We start from the raw sequence: 19801 nt of genomic DNA, 5'->3' as shown, positions 1-19801 counted from the left end.
TGGTGGTGTCCCCCAGGGATCAGTGTTGGGCCCAGTCCTATTTAATATCTTTATTGATGATTTAGATGAAGGGATTGAATCCACCATCAGCAAATTTGCAGATGACACTAAGTTGGGGGAAGTGTCGATCAGCTGGAAGGCAGGAGGGCTCTGCAGAGGGACCTGGACAGACTGGAGAGATGGTCTGATTCCAACGGGATGAGGTTCAACAAGGCCAAGTGCTGGGTCCTGCACTTTGGCCACAACAACCCCTTGCAGCGCTACAGGCTGGGGACAGAGTGGCTGGAGAGCAGCCAGACAGAAAGGGACCTGGGAGTTTGGATTGACAGGAAGCTGAACATGAGCCAGCAGTGTGCCCAGGTGGCCAAGAAGGCCAATGGCATCCTGGCCTGGATCAGGAACAGTGTGGCCAGCAGGACCAGGGAAGTGATTCTTCCCCTGCACTCAGCGTTGGTGAGGCCACACCTGGAGTACTGTGTCCAGTTCTGGGTCCCTCAGTTCAGGAAGGACACTGAGATGCTGGAGCAGGTCAGAAGAGGCTGGTGAAGGGACTGGAGCACAAATCCTATGAGGAGAGGCTGAGAGAACTGGGGTTGTTTAGCCTGGAGAAGAGGAGGATCACTCTCTACAACTACCTGAAAGGAGGTTGTAGCCAGGTGGGGGGCAGTTTCTTCTCCCAGGCAACCAGCAGTAGGACAAAAGGGCATGGTCTTAAGCTGTGCCAGGAGAGGTTTAGGTTGGATATTAGGAAGTAATTTTTTACAGAGAGAGTAATCAGACATTGGAATGGGCTGCCCAGGGAGGTGGTGGATTCACCATCCCTGGAGGTTTTTAAGATGAGACTGGATGTGGCACTTAGTGCCATGGTCTAGTAACCATGGTGGTGTTGGATCAAGGGTTGGACTTGATGATCTTGGAGGTCTTTTCCAACCTGGTTGATTCTATGATTTCAGAGAAAGTTGCAGAGAGGGCAGTGAGTGTATCGGGACGAAGCTGGGATGTTATTTTTTGGTCTGTGTTTGGCCTTAGCCACCTGCAGTTAGTTTATATTTTCTCCTGCCAAGTCTTCTGATAAACCAGTGAACTTGGCCTTGGAGGGAGAGCTTCTGTGTAAACTGTTTTAATTGGTCTGTTGTGATTGGTCAATTGCTCGTCAGGGGCAGTTGGAGGACAAAGTGATGATGATGGTGCTGAAGGCCATCCCCCAGACTCAATTGGGAAGACCCCCCCAAAATCACTGCGCCTGCGTCAGGGGATTTCCAAGGTGCTCACACATGCGCAGGAGGGGTGCACTTACATAACAGAAGGGGTGGGATTCAGAGCCCTGATGGGGCGGTGCTGGCCACACCTCCCCAGGGCAGGTGCTCTCAAAAAACTTTATAAAAAGCTGAGACACTTCTTGGGGGGTTGCCGGCTCTTCACGATGGACCAAGTTGCTTTCAGCGGGGACGCCTGCTTGAAGTGGGAGCCTGCCACCCCCCATGAATCCGCAGCTGCTGCAGGGGGATTTCATTATTGGTTAGGATGGGTAAGACTTGTTTACAGGTGATACCTTGGTGAGTATGGGGGGGAAGCCTTCTTCCTAGGGTCTTTTGGTGCACTTTTTTCCTCCGCCCCAATCCTTCTCCCTCAGGCGCCTGTTTTGTTTTCTCCCTTTTCCCTGGTTGGCCACCTTTTCCTAATAAATAGCTATTATTTTTGCCAACTAGCAACGGTGTTTGGTTTATTCACGTACCAGTATCTCTTGAACCTGTGTTTTCCCTTTGGCTTAGTCCCTTCCCTGTTACAGTGAGTAAGCCTCTCTCTGCTGGTATGCAGGAGAGATAATGTTTGCAGAGACATACAGGGCCTCCTCGGGCCAGAGAGAGCAGGGGAGGACAGAGAGAAGCCCTGGAAGAGCACAGGAATTTGCCTTTCCCCTGAGGCCTGGTGCTGCCTTGCAGCACTGTGAGGTTTTTGTAAGTTTTTTGTGTCCTTGCCTCTGAAATAAACTTTTTTGAATCCTTTCCACTGCCTTGGCATTTTTGGGGAAATACCTGTGTATATTTTACTTTACACCTAGTGTTGACTAACCAGGTGGCCTTTGCTAAATGTGTATTCCAGTGTTTGAAGGTCCCACCACTCATTGCTCTCAGTGTAGTCTTCAACAGTTTGTTCTGTTGTTCAGTCTTCACAGAGGTTGGTTTGTGATATGGGACGTGATACACCCACTCAATGCCATGCACTTTGGCCCAAGTGTCTATGAAGTTGTTTCAGAAATGAGTCCCATTGTCTGACTCAATTCTCTCTGGGGTACCATGTCTCCATAGGACTTGCCTTTCAAGGCCCAGTGTTCTGAGCAGTAGCATGGTACACAGGATATGTTTCCAGCCACATGCCGTTGGTTCCACCACTGTAAGCACACGGTGCTTGCCTTGGCAGGTTTGTGGAAGCGTGATGTAATTGATTTGCCAGGTGTCCCCATACTTGTATTTCGACCATCATCCTCAATACCAGCGAGACCATAACCACTTGTCTTGCTTAATTGCAGTGCATATTTCACATTCATGGATAATTTGTGTGATTATGTCCTTGGTTAAGTGCACCCCTTAATCATGAACCCATCTATATGTTGCATCTCTTGATGGCCCAATCTGTCATGGACCCACTGAGCTAGAAACAATTTACTCTTATGTTGCCAGTCCAAATCCACCTGAGCCAATTCAGTCTTAGCAACCTGCTCCACATGTTGGTTATTCTGATGTTCTTCAGCAGCCCAACTCTTGAGCATCTATCTGCATGACATACGTTCACAACCAGGTTCTCCATCCTGGCAGAAATATCTTGCCACAGTGTAGTAGCCCAGATGGGTTTACCTGTGCACTGTCAGTTATTCTGTTTCCATTGCTGCAACCACCCTCAAAGGGCATTTGGCACTACCCACGAATCAGTAGGTAAAGTGTTGGCCATTTTTCTTGTTCAGCAGTGTCTGAAGCCAACTGAATGGGTTTCACCTCTGCGAACTGACTCACCTTCTCATTCATCAGTTTCTACAAGTTGTCATAAGGGTCTTCCATCTCGGATATTTTCCAGTAGCAGGACCCATCATTAAACAACGCATATTTCTTCTCACTTTCCAGTTTATATGCTGAGTATGATGTTCTTTGGTGTGGAATATCTCTTTGGCCCATTCGGGTCAGCTGTCCTGGCCATGGTCCCTCCCGGCTTTGTGTGCACCTGCTCACCACCAGAGCATGGAAAACCGGAAACTCCTTGAATTAGTACTTAGAAACAAAACATCAGTGTGTTATCAACATTATTCTCATCCTGAATTCAAAACACATCCCTGTACCAGCTACTGAGAAGAAAATGAACACTATCTCAGCTGAAACCAGGACACTTACCTAGAAGAGGGAGCTGTTTTGGCAACTGCTGCTGGTATAATTACTCTAATTCAGATCTAAACCATTGCTAGTCCCTGTAAGTAAACAGGTTTCCTGCATCTCCTCACATGAAACAGGTTCTTTGTATAGCTTCTCCTTAGCTGTGAAGTATCCTCCTGTTCACCTGCATCTCCCTTTCCAGAGCTGTCTCTTGGTTGTCTCCTCCAGTCCTGGCCTTTTAACATGATTCTTCACCTCCATCAACATCTTCTCCAGCAAGTCTCCAGCAGAGAAGGGAAGGTGAATGGCAGATTGGGTTAAATTCTTTTCCCTCCAAAATATTAGTTTCGTGCCCCTGCCAGATCTTCTTCCTGCTACACACTTTCATCTCTCCACCTGGTGAGACAGGGAAATTTATAACCCTGCTGCTCAAGGTACAGAACACTTTGAAAATAAGCAGTGTAGTACAGACCCATACATATTTTTCAAAACATGTAGCTAGTGCACTAGTTACAAGCCAGTTGTAAATTGTTTCATTGTTTACTGATTCAATTGTGTATTTTTCACATAGGTTTGCTCAACAAAGGAATGTTCCTCTTGGTGAGGTGAAGTCCTGTATTGCAAAATTGCTTCTGTTGACATTATAAAATTATTTTTACTATTATTCATGGACTTTAGATTAGAAATCCTCTGTTGTATGTGTTCCTCAATGACTGCTGTGTGATTAGGCCCTGATGCTTCAGCAGAAGAATGCTCTCTAGCCTGCTGCCAGACCGGCACGATCCCTGCTGCACCTGCACAAAGTTTCCTGATAAGGCCGCTCCAATCGGCACCTGAAGGAATGTAGTGTAGATCAGCAGCAAGTTGCCAGTACAGTGGCTCCACTGTATCCCCAGTTAAGCTGTAACTGATATATAAACAGGAAAAAAGCTGACTTTTTGTTTGTAACAAGCAGTGCATAGAGTTAGAGTGGATTAGGTTTGTATTTTGAAAAGAGCAAATTTCAGTGGCTTTCAAACACTTGGATTTGGTTCAGATTCTGCAATGGAAAAGGTTTTCAAACCTAAACCCAAGCAATCTTAACATTATTAGATTGTTTTTCCTCTATAACCTGCAATTCTTCTCATACATAAGACCAAATTAATAGTTTCCCCCTTTTTTAAATGTAGGAAACAATTATAATCATTCTTTCCAAAGTCACATATTTTTTCTAGCACTTTGAGTATGGATTGAAATTATTTGTCAGATATTAACACTTAAATAATCAGCTATGATCCAAGTCACATTCTGCTGAATTCTGCACACACTTCTGATGCTCAGGCTGTCTGCATTTTGCTAAGCTACTCACATAAAATATACTAATAGGAGAGAAGTACTCTTCTTACCCAAATACAGGTCACTGCAGAATCGTAGAGACCAATAATTTGGCCAGTAGGGTTCAGAGAGACTGAATCACTATCTGTACTGATTGCTGCTCTTTACACTCCCTGTTGTACCATGGATCTTCATCACATGTTACAGGCGATAGACCAGAACCTAGAAGGGTAATTGGTATCTATGGCTCCCTTCATTTAGGCAATTAGATGATCAAGACAGATATTACTAGGAAGACTAGTATTATTCCTTGAGGTTATTTTTCTCAAATATCCCATATATTTCTAGTTAAATAGTTATCAAGAAATCAGACCAGAATTAGGGCCAGAATGGGCCAGGATGACTGATTTTACAGCTTTTGGATGGTGTGATCCTGTTAGCAGGTTGTGTGCCATGTAATGAACATTGCTTCTGTGCCCAGCAGTGCTAGAGAATATGCAGAACAGACTGAGACATTGTGTTGCTATGGCAAAAACCTATACGTAAGAGCCTTTATAAGATCACACCCTATATATTGCTTTTTTCCCATTCCAATATCTTAAAAGCAGATAAGCTCTTAATGAAAAGCTTTCAAATATTCTTCTGCTTCAGCTCTCCAGAGAGACAACAGAGCACTGGGGCAGTGTCACTGCAAATAGACCATATCACACAGTGACTTAAAGAGCTTTCCTGAGTAAAGATGTTGTCCTGACTCAAGTCCTGTGATAATGCAGCCCCTTTTGCAGTCACTGTTACTATGATATCTGAGTTGTTTTGGAGTCTTGAGTCTCCTCTGTGATAGAGTGACCCAGTTATGGCAGCGAGGGAATCAGACTACAATCTCAAAAGTCACAGATTATCAAAACATTCCTCATCTTTTTAATGTTTGCTAATGGCGTGGATGCCTTTTTTCCTTTTTTTTTGGGGGGGGGGGCAGGAGGGGGAGGAGGCAAGGGGGTTGTTTTGCTTAAGGTCTTAGGCATCCTTATCTATCCCACTTGCTGTGAGAATTAAAATCACAACTTGAGTTAAATCCCCATACATTTTTAGCTTGTTTCTTATTAGTACTGAAGTATCATTTGATGTGTTTTGCAATGATTTAATTTTACCCCTTTCACATAAGGTGAAGGAGGACAACAGAACATGCTGTTTTCAGAATGTTATTTCTGAGATTTTGCAAGAGCCCACCTCTGACCCAGGCTGTGTCTTCACCTTGGCAGGATGCACTCTTGCATGGGGGAACCTATAAAGGAGTCCCACTGTGACATGATCTGAAGGTCACCACTGCTGCGGTCTCAGAACATTCAGCTCTGGATAAATTATAGCCTTACAAACCTTTCATCTGGCATGTACATCACTGCTGCAACAATGTGCTCATAGTGATACTAGCAGTTGAGGAGATGGCCATAAATGTGATATGGCATGTATGCTAGATGCCCTTAATGGTGGCACCAGTTCCCACCAGGGAGACTGGTGAGAGTCTTGGGGTTCTTTTAAAAAGGTTAATGAGGGAAGGGAGACACCAGCATTGAAAGGGAATTTCAGAATAACCCCTATCAGATTACTCATAGTTCTCTTACTGAGGGTGTGGGGGTGTGATTGAAGTGTTTCTCCAAGACAGATATGTCCTACTGCATTATTCATGGAACAAACTGGCTTACTTTAGCCAGAAAGACATGTAGGAGGAAAACTTGGTTCAGTTGTTCACAACATGAGACTACCTTAATTTCTAACACGACCAGTGTTGATTTAGTGGTGAAACTGCGTGCTGTTCATAGGGCAGGCATTCCTGCCAAGTCACTCACATGGGTGTCAGCAGGGTGATGCTCAGGTGTTCTTCATTTATGGAAAAGGTGAAATTAAAAGAAAACCCCAAGCCTTTACTTCAGGACACAGTGGGACATGGTGAGCTATGAACCAATTATTTTAATTTCTGATACTTGCCATGTGCACATCCTAATAAAATCCAGCTTCCTTCAGTTTTAAAGACTTGCTGTCTTTTTAAGTAGCTCAGGGATGGGAAATGCAAGGGCAGCCCCAGCTCAGAACTCTGGCTGATTTGAGTCCAGCCCTGAGATGCTGTCAGTTTACAATTTACACTACTGCAGCTTCTTCTACTTGAGTCTACTGGAGGATGGTCTTGGAGGAATTCAAGACAAGGCCAATTTGAAAGTGCAAAAGCTTGGGAAGGCTGTTTTCATATATTTCCTTTCCTAAGCCAACAGGACTTGGCTAGAGGAGCCCCGTGAAGAAGAGGGGAGTACACTCAGCAAGTATGGTCTCTGAGTTACTAGTTATGTATTTGCATTGCTAGGCAGAAAAAAGTAAAAACGTCTTTCAATTTATTTGTTATACTTTACTTGCCCTATTTATTTATTTGCACTTCATTTCCTCAGTCTGGGCAAAGGAATTAATTTCTCCTTTTACATTCATGTTATTAGTGACAGCATCCTCAGACATCCATCTTCAAAAGGCAATATTTATTAATGTAAAAAGAAGTGCTTTTAAAATGAAATGGAAATTATTCCTACCTATTTTTATTTTGCTTGGGGGGGTTAAATATTAGTCAGTTAGTCTAAATAATACCCTTTTGACAATGAAGCCAGGGCAAATATCTCTTTATATTATGTACTGTTACCCAAAGACTTGGTGATGTGGCAGTCAACAGATACACATATCTATATCCACTTTCCCTGTAGTTAAATAAACTTTTAAAGCAAATGCTCCATTAGCTCCTGATCATCAATCTTAATGTAATAATGGGGCTGTTTAAAGGCAGATAGGCTTCTCCCCCTGGCCCCATTCTATTAAAATATTTACATTGTAATAACTCAGTAGGGTTGGTGCCGTTTTGGTTTTTTTTTCTAAATTGAAGGCCTGTAAGTGGGTGAAAGTATTTTAAAGCAGGGTGAGACTGAAGGAACGTGACATGTTATTGAATTAAAGGCCTTAGAAGGTGAGGCCTGTGCAGTCATAAATTTCAGGAATGCGGATGTAACTCTCTAAATGTGTATATGAAGTTGACAGAGTTTGACAGCTACCATCTGTGAACAATAATGCATAGAGCAGCAAGGCTACATGATGCAGACTGGAATGTACCTATCAGGCTCTGAGGACTGTAACAATTTACTACTCATTATCAGCAACCGTGGTCATGATTAGCTGCAGGGGTTGGAATGAAACTTGGAAATTTTGAGAACAAAGTTACCCTTGTTAAATCAGTATAATTAGTTTAATACATATGAGGAGAAAACTGGCAGGAGACTTCCTTCTTTTTCCTGCTCATGAAAACAAAAAAAATGCAAAGTGAAAATGGATAGACTGTTACCTCTTTCTGCATCACTTGAAATATGAGAAAATAGTTATTCTGTACTCATTCCCTTACTATTCCAGGATGTTCCACAACTCTACAGTCTTAGCAACATAGAATGGCAGAGATATAATTATGTAATAACCGTGTTAAAGCTACATTTGTTTATCGAAGCTGATTTCTTGTGATGTGTGCTCTGTTCCATCAGAGCATAGCATTTTGGCCAAAATATACCCTTGAACCATAGCATCTTACAAATAAAATCTATATTTTGAAAAAAAAAAAAAAAAGAGTTTTTTGCTGTTTTCTCAGTAGTGTGTATTGCAAACAAGTCTGTGTTTTCCCACAGGTTTATATTTTTCTTGGGAAACACCATAATGTACAGTGCAGCTAAAGCTACAGAGAAATATTGTGAATTCTTATTTAAGGTTGCTTGAGTACACTGTCTGTCAAAACTGAGAGTCAGCTTATTGCTTAGTATAAATGGATATGGGTCAGTCCCACTTGAAATCGCTTACATAAACTGAGAATAAGTCCTGGGAAATCAAGGAAATTGATAAGAAACAGAAGATAAGAAACAGAAAACATACCATCTCCGTAATGCATATCTCAATGCCCACAATAATGTATATTCCCATTCTTTTCCTGCAAACATTTGCTTTTCTTACAAAAACTACATCAATCCTGGTCTACACACATTAGTCAATAGCAAACTCCAGCAGCAGTTTAAGGTGCAACAACAAGGTGCCAAGATTTCTAGGAAGGGCATTTGACTATGAAAAATATCCAGCTAAAACAACACATAGAAAGTGAGAAACAGCAGGAAGTCTATTGAGCAAGAACAATATCATCCATCCTCTTTTAATTGAAAGAGAAAGGTTAAGGTTGGTTTAAAAAGAATGTTTGAGCAGACAAGAAAAGTATAGTAAGCAGTTCCTGTGATAGATGGTTTAAATTTAGTTGTTCCTGCCTAGCGTGGGGGTTGTGAGGTTGGACTATATGACCTTGTTGGGTGGCTTTTACTGCTATTTTAACAGAAAAGGATGAGGTTATTCCTCAATTGGAAAGGTTGTGTGTTTTTTCATTATCTGCTTTAGAAAAACATACACCAGTGAGATTATCAATAGAAAGCCATTAATACAGAAGTGTTGCATCCCTGTAAAGTGACTGACTTAAAGGTGACAGAACTTAAAGGTGCATTTGTCAGAGTCTCAGACATGCATTTTATCTCGTGGATAAACCAACCTACTCCATGTTCTCAGATGGCACCTTTCTAATATCCAGTCTAGCTTGGTATGTTTGTTTCTATACTGAGATGACTGCAGGCTGAACATGCCATTGCAATGGCAAACAGCTGGAACAAGTGGGATAAGGTGAGACTCTTTACTTATGTTCCCCAACTTGATGGGAAATTTTACTTACCCCAGTCAATGCATACCTAGCCTGACCTGCAGATCCAGATATTTTTCTGATCAGGTTGTTTTCGGCTAAATAAAGTGGAAAAAAATCAGTTTTACCTCAACAATTAGACAACAATTAGATTTACCTCAACATGTTTTGTTTTATTTTTTTTTCTTTCAAGAAGCTGTATCTCAGAAATGGAAAGAAGGTGTGAAGGTTAGAATTTTAATGGAAGCAGTTTATTTTTCAGTGCAATAAAACCCACTTTTCCCCAACTAGTTCTAACTACTCATGTATAAACATGCAGTTCCTGAACAGAATTGACATGCAGATGACTCTGTTACTGGTGTGGGAAAGGACAAGGAACGTAATGATTCAGTGTTACAGTGAGTTATGCTGATAGTGATAAACGTGTGTTGTATCTTGTATAATCACCAGGTAAATGATAGCCACTGGACTGACAAAGCATGGACACAGAAAGCTGCTGCTTCTGCTGCTACTAATGTGTCTCTTTGTGCCTTATGTTTTTGTTCAAAGCCTGCCTAGGTGCCTGTGAACCCAAATTAGTGTCATCAGCTTCATTTCTCCTCTAGGGTTCCCTATCGCTTTGCCCTATTTGTACAGCACCTGCCTAGGTGCAAATAACAGTCTTAAGGATGATTGCTTAAAAATAAGTAGGATATGTTAACCAGACCTTCTGGTCACTACTTACTAGGCTGGATTTGAGACAAATGGTTATACTGATTATTTCTGGTCTCCTTGTCTCCAAACCCATAGAGACATAAACTGCCAAATATCCAGAAGTGAGTACTAGTTAGGGAACTAGATGGGTCTTTGTGTTCTGAAAAATTCCATCCCTGCAGATCTTTTCTAACATGTCCTGTTCTCTTGGTATTATATTTAAAATGGATATGCAAAATAACCCCCCTGCTGAGTGTCTGTGATAGTGTTTGATGTTGCATGGGGTCAGTTTGGTCTCTAGCCTGCTCAGATTTCAGTGGGTGAGGGAGAGCTTTCTTAATTAGGCATCATTATCATTTGCATCTACTGCCTGTAAGACAGAAAACATGCCTACACAACATGATGGACAGACATGGACTGGAGCACAAATGTGCAAGCCAAAGATAAATTGCCCTGGGGCAGTCTATGTGGATGTTACAGACACATGCTGGTGTGAAAAGCCCTTTCTACCCGCTATGTTTTTGATGCTACTCTTATCTGTAGTAGCAAGATAAAAGCTTGTTGAGGATTACCACACTACATTGCATCCTTTATTTTGTTGTGTGGACATTTCCAAAGGCATTGAAGCCTTTGAGACAATAACACCCTGTAAAAGAGAACCATTTTCTAAGCCTGCCTGCTTAATGCAGGCAATCTACTGCATTCTTTCAAAGCAGTAAAGAAAATAGCAATGGGACTGAAATTGCCTATAATTTTCCTCCTAGCATTTTGAAACTGGAGTATTACTATGTTATTTTACCTCTCTCTTTTATGTGGGGGCAATTTCTGAGGCCATGGGATCACATTTCTCTGAAAGGTCTTTTTTTATATGCTTTAAAACATCAGTATTACATCAAAATTAGTAAAGAAGCTACCAGACACTTTAATACTGAGTTACAAGTATTTCTTATCTCTACCAGTGTTTGTTCCTCTCCACATACCAACAAGTCAGTAGGGTAGTGGGTCTGGGCAGTCTGATCTCATTCTCTCCTTTTCCTGCTTGCTCATTTTAAAACCTGTCAGCTAGGAATTTGTCTTACAAGTTCCCCCAGCTCCTAGTTCTCATTTGCATTCAAGCTGTCTAGTAGTGATTAACCAACTTATAAACACAGAAGGAATTACTACCAAAAATGGCTCTAATCTAAAGATGGTAATCTCAAAGGGTTTTGTGGCTACTTCATGCCCTGCAAGTTCAACCTCAACAGCTTCCAGAGTTAACACATTAATTTCTGTGTTGTGGTTTTGAGACAGTGTTGGGTTGTTGGGATTTTTAACCTGTTCTATTGTTTTTGCTTAAGCATTAAGTTCCTGAAGATATTTTCAAAATGTGCAACATCGGTCCAACTCAACAACTATTTTTTTTAATTCCACTGCTTTTCAATATTCCATGCTTTTCTTTGCCTCTGTATTCTGAAGATACTAAGCTGTAGATATCAGAGGACAAAAGTTCATTCTAAACGATCAGCAACCTTACTGTTGCCTGCCCCTGCAAAAGCTTACTTTTAGTTTTATTGAGTATAATCTTCCTTTCCACTGAACACTGCTTTTAAAAATATTTTTATTTTAGTTCAATACCTGATATAAAACTTAACCTTTGTGCAGGGTTCTAGTTATGTTGAATATGCACTGGTCTTTGGAAAAGACATCTTTTATTCTGTGTATTTTTTGTCTTATTTAACTCAATTATTTGTAAGATGGCATTTCTCAGATTTCAGGTACAAGGCAAACTTTAGGATACAAGTGTTCTGGTGCTTGGGTCTAGTGACGTGCCTGGGTCCCCAGAAAATGGAGTCAAGAGTAAAACCTGAATCTGTCTTTTTAATAAGAAATCTGATACTGAATAACAAAGTGTCAGCCTACAAAAATGGGCTAGAACAGCATTAAACATTTCTAGCAGACGGCAGCATTAGCAGCAAGCCTGGGGTGCAGGGCACATGGAGGCGCATTTCCCTGTCCCCATTATCCTGGCTACTGGCTCCCTGCTTATCAATTAAGAGGTCACTGAACTTGACTGTCACTCCCTCTCTGAGCATTTCAGAGGTCTGGATCATTGTCTATCTCCATCCCCCACTGTTCTCAAAAGCAGAGCTGGGACAGGGAGAGAAAATGAACACCACAAAATCCATGCGCTTGCTCATGACCCTAACCAATTCACCCTCCTCCCCCAAGGTGGTTATTGTTAGGCTGCCCTGCTGCTGAATCTGCAATTTTTGAGCCCCAGTTAAGATTGCAGAGCTTACCTGTGACTGTAATAGTTAGAGAACAGGACTGGTCTGTGAAGCTGTCATGTCTTTGGACTACCTCTTCTTTCACCTAGCGTAAGAGGGCTCCCAGGGAGGTCTGAACAGTTGCTGCAGTGCATATGACTCATTATAATAATAAAGGTTGACTCGGGCTTGCCTCCAATCTGTGCTCTAACGAGAGATAGGAGGTTACATTCATCAGCAGGACAGCAGACCCTACCTTTCCAGCTAGAATTATGAATGAATCATTGGTTTGCCTCTGCTCATATGGGCCATGGCATTCTAGCAACAGTCATTGTTGCTGGAGAAACCTTTCACTTGAGAAACCTTTCATATTTCAAGAGGAAGTCTGCTCATGTTAATTATTCCCACAGCTGGAATGGAAGTATACAGCTCTTAAACTCTTACAATTCAGTTAATAAATGCCAATGAAGACTTCCGTATTTCATGAAATAACAAGTACAGTTTTTCGTTTTTTTTTTTTCTCCGCTGAATATTTAGCGCTGTAAAGGATTGGATGAAAATTTATAAGCTCTTCTGGAAGCAGACTGAAGTCAATGCCTCATTCCTTCAGCTGAATGTTATGATAGTAGATGACACCGAGAGACACTTTCTTGCTTGTTCTATCACTCTGCTTTGAGAGAAGACGCAGAGAATGCCCTGTCTCCATAGAAGTATCTAGTCCAGAAACTGGAGGAGACTCCTCAAGGGAGCAAGATATGGCTTTGAATCACCTCAGACTGAGGAGAGCACTGAAGATAGGTTTTCTGCTTTTGAGATGAGCACTTCAGCCTCTCAACCATCATGGGCAGTTCTAGGCAATCTCCATCATTCTGCCCTTTGAAGAGAAAGAAGTGAGCTGATGATCTGCACTCAAAGAATTGACCAGTGTCTCTGAGCATTGCTATCCCCAAGTGTCTTAGTAAAGCTGGGTCTAAGAAACTTCATAGCATCAGTGTTCGTACAACCGAGATCATCATGTGATCCTTTGGACGTAACAAATGGACTGGCTTTGTATAAAAGCATCATCCATCCTGCTATCTTTGGCTGATAGCAAAGTCCCCGTGAAGCTCTGTAGGGCCACAGAAAGTACTGTCAAGGTCCTCCTGAAGCTTCTTTGGCCATCCCCCAGGAGAGGGTGACCCTCACAGGCAACAAGGCAGGCAAAGCCTCCAGACTTTTTGCCTCAGCCTTGATTTAGCAGTTGGTGGGTGGCTCTGCCACCTTGAAAAATTGATAGAAGTTAATCTCTCCTAGGGAATCATGGTCCATTGGAGAGGGCTAACTACATATTTTATAGCTAAGTGAGTAGCAGAGCATGTTTTACAAATGCACACTCTCTGTCCACAATTCACACACCCCATAATATCTATCAGCAGACTTGGAGGATGGGAAGGGAGAAGAAAGGAGAAGGGAAATGAGAAAGAAGCTTCTTAAACCATCCTGGGCTTTCTTGAAAACAATAAAGTGCTATCTTGATTTTTCTGCAATTAGGAAATCACCTACATTTACCTTTTCCCCCCTAATATTATTTTTGTGTGCAGCATGTTTCCTCTTGTTAAAGCTGATTCAATACTGGGGATTTCAAGAAGCAAGTATGAAGAAAGGCATTAGCAGGAGGCCTAAGAAACCTCCCAGAGCAATGGTGCTGATCCAAGAACTCATATGGTTCTTGTATCAGTGGTCTTGTTTGGGGTTACTTTCAGAGCCACACTAATCTTACTGTGGCTCTCTCAAATGCACCACAAAATCATAGCCCTCTAGTACTTGATACAGAACATATTGCTTCCATTTGTCTCCTTGAAAAGTACTGTATAACTTTACCTTCAGTTTGCCTTCTCTGTGGGTTGAGGTATGTCTGAGCCCAGAGGAGCTTGCCTTACACATGACTACATCGTGTGACATTTGGGTCTGCTCTTTCTTCACAATAGGTTGCAAGGCAGGACATGTCAGCTGAATTTGGCAGGCAAACAAAAGCCATTTGGAGACTATAAGAAAAACAACTGCTCCATGGTTTGGAAGCTCTTGCTGGATCGCACGGTGAATCAGAGCGTGTCCCTTACTGTTTCACAACAGCTCTGCTCCTAAGAGCACAGCCTTGCAGTAAGGCCAAAAACAAGCCTTTTGGCGTATGGATTTTCATCTTGTAATAACAGCTTCATTTTCTAGACATGAAGTACATGTCCTCCAGTAATATGTGATGAAATGTAAATTGTACTTATTCTGTATCCATCCTCCTCGCCCGTGCTGGCAGCCTCTCCTTGGGAGCTCCAACAGCTCTGCACACCCAACATGCTTATGTTTCCTCCTACATCCCCTGACAAAGCCATGCTTGGAGCTACAAGTTTCACCTACAAACCACTGGCAGTTTCTTATGTGATGACAGACCTTTTTTTTATGGCAATTAGACAGACAAAAATATGTGAACAGATGTTGAGGGGACAAAAATTCCACCCAAAAATACCCCTTGTGAGAGTGAACAGACTAACTTGTGGGAGGCAGGGCTTCCTGACCTGACACCCAGGCTGTTCATCTCAAGTACAGCACCACTGCTGTGTACCAGTGCCCATACCACTGGTAAGACCATGAGCAGACATGAACCCAAAACTGGAGCTGTCTCTGCCTTCCTCTTGCCACCAGTGGGGTGGCAACCAGCTGCTGTCTGGTGCGTTCCATCAGCACTGGTGGAGTATGGGGGAAGCTCTGGCTTCTTGCCTAGCAGGCCCTCAGGCATGAGGGTGGCCTGGCACAGAAGCCCGCAGGAAAGCTGCCAATGCGGGAGCCATGCTTTTGTCTCGGGATGCCAAAAGATAGCTCGAGGCATGGGGTAGGAGTGGGCAAACAAGCGCAAGGGCTGGGCTTGACATATGACTTTGTATGGTACAGAAAGCTGGTCGTGAGAAAAGGCATAGGAGTTTGGTTGGGCTTGGCTTGGGTGGGTGATGGAGCAAGGGGATCAGGACATGCTTCATCCTGAGGTGTGACCAGAGGCAGACCCATGATCTCTGCTGCTCAAGGTGTTGGCTGTCCCTTTACATCTTGGTACCTACTGCTGAGTGGTGGCTCTCAAGTTAACTTTGGGCACCTCAGATCTAGTAGGGCACTCACTTTCTGGAGACCCCAAGGTAAGGCCACTGAGCTCCAGGAACCCTGGTGATGTCAGCAAGCTTTGAATCTGGTCTTGCGCTGCAGCTGGGCTGAACTGAGCAGAAGAGGAAGGTTTCTTACCTCTTCTGCTCATGGCAACAGCTGATCTGTTTTCTGATGCATATGAATCATGTTTGTGTTTCCTTCTGTTCCTTGGATCGCAGGAGTCCACAGGTGCTGGCAGAGCTGGGTGATGGGCAGCAGGGCTCATCTCTCAGTCCATAAGTGCTGCTGCATATCATTGCTGTCACTCTTGGTGACTGACAGAATGCCAAGGATGTAACGAATGAAACAACTACCTGAAAAAAGTATGTCTGTAAGGCTCCATTTAAGAAACCTATGCATTATGGACTGCAAAATATTACAGTGTGAATGCATTTTCCCCAGACCCCTCACTTTCCAGAGTACTGCCATGAAGCTTCATATCCAGCCTGTCTGCAGTGTCTTTCTCTCTCCCCATTGCCCGTGCAGGCTATGATTTCCTTCCTTTGCAGAACTCGTTTTCCATTCTTTACTTGTTGGATGCTTCTTCTATTGGATTTGAATATTTTTTCCCTGAGAATATGTTGGGCACTTTTTCAAGTGCTACTAGAGCTAGAGGCCTGAAAGACAAACAAGACCCACATAATTTGCTTTTGAATTTTATTTAAAATGAAATGATAAATAAAATATCCTCGTTTAGTACTTCTTTGCTAGCTAGAGGACAGTCTGTCCTAGTGTTAGAAAAAATTGTAAGCTAAATTGGCATAGGTGAGCCGTTATACAGCTTCCAGAGATTCTTGAAAAAATTTCTTTCCATAAGCATAATCTCTTATTATGACTCTGAACAAAGTTTTCCAATTCTGCAAACAATTTGCTGGTCAAAGAAAGTGGGACATTCATCAATAAATGTTGGTTTAGAATATACTCTATGAGTAGAGTTTGAGAAAATTCTGCTTTATTGTAGTCTCGACCAGTTGTTATTTTTCCCTCCTCCAGAATATTTTTACTGAGCACTGACTTTTTTTCAGGAGTTTTTATTTCAGATTTAATAATAACATTACAATCTCTCCTGGAGCAGTAATAATGAAGTTGTACTGCTTGCTGAAAGGACAGAGGCATAAACTGAAACTTCAGTTCTTTCATAGCTGATTCAGAGACCAAAAGAGAACGAGTCTTTTATGTATCACTGCCTTCTGTTATTTTGAAAGAATACATATTTTGAAACAGCTGAGATTGCAATTACTGCTCAAATACAAGTGAAAAACATTCTAGTTATGTGTTAATGTTTTATTCATAGCTATATGTAATATTAATGCAAAATACTTCCACTTCTCAGTTAGAAATCCTATTATCAGTTTGTGATGTTTCAGCTATTTCACATGCCAAGATGTGAGAGATGTGGGATTCTAAGCAGTGAGTCAGCTGTTATCTACAGCTGAGTTGTTATACCCAGCTGGCTGGAATAAGTCCTCATTTAGCTAGTTCTCCTAATTATTTTTGTGCAAAGCCTATTCCCTTTCACACCCATGGGAATTCAGGAAAGATGCTGACAATAACTACTGCAGAGAATTACTACTTGTAGTTAGACTTGCAGATACAGTGATTCTTTGTCTAGAATGTAGTAAATCTGCAATATGTATTAAATTTCAACATTGTCTAATTTTCCAGTAGTTGATTCTAACTAGGATTGCTCTTAAGCCTTACTTATTACACAGTTTTTTCTATATGTTCTTAGCAAGCATATAGCTTGCTTTACAGCTAGCTTAATGCTGATTCTTAGTATTCTTTTCAGCAATATGATATGAAGTAATATCTTGAGCCACAAGTCAGTCTTGGTCAGAATTCTTTTTCAATATAAAAAAACAGTGTTTTACAAATGCAACTGTGAAAAACCATAAATTTTTCCAGACTTTCTAAATATACTTTTTCCCCCAACTTCAGACTGTGGGAATGCATTTTGTAGTTAGCAATTCTATTCCCATACCATGAAAATTAATGTAAACTTTTATTAATTTGAACAGTGGAACTAAACCTGTAGGAAAATACATTCTGCATCAGTAATACAGTGATACGTAATGAGGCGTTTTCTTACATACTCAAATAAAGGGACAAAGGGTAGTACTTTGCATTTAAAGCCCCTTCATCTTACATTTAAAATGTAGTATTTCACATTAATACTTATGGAGACTGTAGCTCTGATCCTCCCTTTGCCAGTTAATATGTGAAGGCAGAGAGGTCCTAAGGTCAGACGAAGCCCACTGGTAGTTAGGTTGCCCTGAAGCCATCACTCTGCACCCTTCTCCAAGCACAGGAAAATGTCCTTGATGCAAAAAGCATCGAGCTGTTGTTAGGTCTAAGCAGGAGCAGTACTGAAATGAGGACAAGCCATTGGCTCTCTTGGTTGTTTAGGTTATATTGCAGAGATTTTTACGTTTTGTAACAACAAAACCAAGCCCAGTCCTACTTCCTAAATGGTGGCTTGTCTACTGCTGAGAGCCTTGGAAGAGCCCAGTGACCTGCTGGTATGTTCAGGGCTGCTGCCAGTCCAAGCCATCTGTCCTGTCTGGGCAAAGGGCAATTGCTGTGTTCTATTTGCATCCTTTCTGTGGTCATCCTGTAACAGTATGACTCCCTGGAAATCAGAAATTAAGGAAGACCCATGTCAAACCAACAGATCCAGATAGAAAGTCCCGTTGTCTTTAGCCAGCTGACTTGCTCCCTGGTCCTCATACTTGCTCCTCTCAACAAAACTTGCTGCCCCAGCATGCACCTAGGAGAGTGACCTTTCCCAGAGGAACTAGTTTAGGCCCAGGTTTTCTTTCACATCTTCAGCTGTGTCCAACAAGAATTAGTAGTGATGGGCTTTGTTTTGGACAGTGTGAACAAGAAACTTCCTCTCAGGTTGTAGTTCAACCTGGTTTGAATGACAGATGCTTTCTAGACAGCTGGATAAAACTCACCCAGGTCTATAGTGTCTCAGTGCATGAGGCACCCAGGCACAGCCTGTCTGAGGCTCTTACTTCTATAGCTTCTAGTGAGAAGCTAGAAAATAAGCTGTTCTCTGTCAGGATTTTTCTTTATCATTTGGTGGAGATTTCTGTGATTCATTCTAAAGAAAGCATGACTAATGGATTCAAATGTTGAGATTTTTTTATCTGTTTGTTTGATTTTGAGAAATCAGTGAGACTGAGTTAAAGGTAAGTTGTAGTTCAGTCACAGAAACACATCTCCAGGATATTATGAGCAAACAAGATTATTTCTTTTCAGAGCTTCTAAATATTTTGGGGAGAAGGCAAAAGTGCTCTGTCGTAGCATAAAAAACACATGGAAATGCTTTCCTTCTCTCTGTAATTGTTGCTTTTCTTTCTTCCTATTATTAATATGGCATTAAACCTTAAAATGTGCAACTGAATGTGCTGCAGCAGCAGTGTCCCCTCCGACTTCACCAGCCATGCAATTACCCTGCAGCCTGCGGGTGGGGGAGGCTGTGCTGGGATGAACAGAGGAGAAAAGCTGGCGGGGCCGGGGCTCCATTTCCTTCCTCGCCTAGGGACCCATTCCAGCCATACCACACCACAGCGCTGCAGGTAACACAGGGCAAATAACTCTGGGCTCTGAGCAAGAAAGCAAATATAAAAATGACCATGAAAATTGCCCAACCGGTTAAATCAAGTTCCAGCCGGGAACTGAAGTTCTACCTTGAAATGCTTAAATCCCATCTGGATGGCATAGATTTACATTCCAGATGAAGAATTAATGGCTTTCACACAATATCCTCAGCAGAGATGCCCCAGCATACCAACCTCTGTGTTTTCGGTAGTTGGAATTTGTAATTCCTCTAGGAGCTGCATTCTTCTAAGTGTTGCTTCTATTTTTGGACTGACTAGTTCCTTTATTTAGAAAAAAAAATCCAAACCAAAAACCTGTGCTCTTGTCAAACTGTAGATGCTATATGAGTCATCTATACAATAACACTAAACCATTCTTCTCTGTTATGGTGCAGTTCATCATCATCACAAAGGGATTTATAGAAAACAAACATAGCTGACAGAGCCTGCTCTTAAGCTTCCTGTGTTTAATCCTTGTGCATGTTTAGCCAGCTGAACAGGGTATTGTTGAAAAATGGATTGCTATTAAAATGTTGGGTGTTGCAGTAGCTGCAGTGTGTCATTTTTTTGCTAATAAAAATGAATGCAATTCCTCTGACAATTTTTGGCTGCCTATCTGTAGTCATCTACCTGCATAGTAATTGTGTGAATGCTAATGACGATTCTGAAACTTTA

General features: G+C 42.0%; 1 protein-coding gene across 1 annotated transcript in view; it reads right to left on the bottom strand.

Moving 5' to 3' along the window:
• Nucleotides 1-15817: 15817 nt before the first annotated feature.
• CHIC2 (cysteine rich hydrophobic domain 2) overlaps nucleotides 15818-19801 on the bottom strand; it is a 515980-nt gene continuing 511996 nt past the window's right edge. The window contains exon 7 of the transcript XR_010430384.1: nucleotides 15818-15831. The gene's annotated coding sequence lies outside the window, so the exon portion shown is untranslated. The remainder of the gene's footprint in view (nucleotides 15832-19801) is intronic.

This window comes from Pseudopipra pipra, chromosome 4 (genome assembly GCF_036250125.1).
Source record: "Pseudopipra pipra isolate bDixPip1 chromosome 4, bDixPip1.hap1, whole genome shotgun sequence".
In the NCBI taxonomy this organism is placed as follows: domain Eukaryota; kingdom Metazoa; phylum Chordata; class Aves; order Passeriformes; family Pipridae; genus Pseudopipra; species Pseudopipra pipra.
This window is presented reverse-complemented; position numbering and strand designations above follow the sequence as displayed.